Raw genomic sequence first — 1,967 nt, forward strand, 5'->3', positions numbered from 1 at the left:
GACCCTATATAGGGTTTCCAAGAAGCAGCTGATGAGCTTGAACCCCCCACTTGCAGTTCAAACAATTTTGCAGTCGGACATGTGTAAACCGTTAGGGGCATCTGAGACTATAAATCTTTATGAGGGATGGTAGTTTCTCCTGTAGAACAGCTGCTAGATTTGAAACACTGATCTTGAGGTTAGCAACCCAATGTGTTACCAATGCTTCTTAGAATTTGTATAATTGGCAGAAAAAATCCTCTATTTTTATTAGATATTTTTGTTGTTGTTTTTCCTCAATATTATGAAGTGTAATTAGCAACTTTGGGTATCAGATGTGCACAAATGAAAATTATATGACTTGGATGTGACAGATACTGTATGAGGATCTCTGCTCACATCTGTATCTTAGATTATACTCAAATTCATGTTTTAGTTATCTTCAGCTAAATTTTACTTGCATATGATAACAATGATATTGCTCGCTGAAAACTGTGTACAGCAGCATATCAAGAGAGAAATTTAAGCCAGAAATTTAAGTCAGATTCAGAACGGACATGTGATTGCCGTTAGGTGCCATCAAGTCAATTCCAACTCATAGCAACCCTATGCATAACAGAATGAAACACTGACCAGTCCTGCAGCATCCACACAGTTGTGGTTGAGACAATTGTTGCTGTCACTGTGTCAATCCATCTTGCTGTGGTCTACTTCTTTTTCATTAATCCTCTACTTTACCAAGCATGATGTACTTCTACAGGGACTGTTCCCTACTTACAACATGTCCAAAATGTGTGAGACTAATTCTTGCCATCCTTGTTTCTAAGGAGCCTTCTGGCTGTACTTCTTCTAAGACAGATATACTAATTCTTCGGGCAACCCATGGTACTTTCAATATTTTTCACTAATACCATAATTCAAAAGCATTGATTCTTCTAGTCTTCCTTATTCACTGACCAACTTTCACATGCATATGAGGTGATTAAAAATATCATGGCTTGGGTTAGGTGCTCCTTAGTCCTCAAACTAACATCTTTGTTCTTTATCACTTTAAAGTGGTCTTTTTTTTTTTTTAAAGTTTTTATTGTGAACTGAGTGATAGTTTACATGAGAGAACATTGGATTTACACCATTGTTTCAATGCAATGATTACAATCTCTTCAGTGCATCATTATTCAACAGTATTTGTTCCCATTCCCTTTGTTTTTTGTTTTTTTGAGGTGGGGGAGGGATGTACACAGAAATACCAGGAATATGTAGTAATTTAAACAACCAAAGGGCACATTCTGCAAGTGTGCCTCCTGGCCGTCCACACCCAGTCCCTCTCTTTCCATGAGTCCAGAGTCCTCAGCTGCTCCCTCTCTCCATGTCCTCATCTCTGCCTCCATCCCTGGTGTCGTTGCTTCTTTGCATAGGGTCCCACACTCCACTTGTGCTCTTCTCCCTTGATGGTCCTAGGGTCCTCTGTTACTGAACTGTCAGATTAACCACTCACCCATTTTTTATACAAAATTTCTACCTTTACAGTTGTGACAGTCGCAATTAGTCATGATAACAATTATTCACTATTGAATCCTAATAATCTTATTCCCATCTCTTTTCACCAGACTCATGTAGCCAAGATGAAAATTATTCAGAGGGTACTCCACCTTCTCCCAGTCTTAAACTAAACTCCCTCTTGAAAACTTGTAAGCCAGTCACTTCATGCCTTTATTCCCCTCTCATTTTAGGTTGCCAATGTCTAAGTTTGTCTGTCCCTATCTACCCTGTGTACAGCAGAGATAGGATTGATACTTGACGTGAAGACTCCTTCCCTCTCAGTTGGTATTTTGAGCTACTACATCCATAAGGAGTACTGGTGTGGCGCTGTGGGCAAATGCGTCAGACTGCAAATCCATTTGAACTGAAAGGTTGGTGGTTCAGCTTCTCCTTGGAAACCCTATATGGGGTCACTATGGGTCGGAATCGACTCAAAGGCACTTAACAAC

General features: G+C 39.7%; 1 protein-coding gene across 1 annotated transcript in view; it reads left to right on the forward strand.

Moving 5' to 3' along the window:
* FREM2 (FRAS1 related extracellular matrix protein 2) overlaps positions 1-1,967 on the forward strand; it is a 288,153-nt gene that overhangs the window by 106,651 nt on the left and 179,535 nt on the right. The window lies entirely within an intron of this gene.

The sequence above is a fragment of the Chrysochloris asiatica genome, unplaced genomic scaffold (genome assembly GCF_000296735.1).
Source record: "Chrysochloris asiatica unplaced genomic scaffold, ChrAsi1.0 scaffold00250, whole genome shotgun sequence".
NCBI lineage: Eukaryota > Metazoa > Chordata > Mammalia > Afrosoricida > Chrysochloridae > Chrysochloris > Chrysochloris asiatica.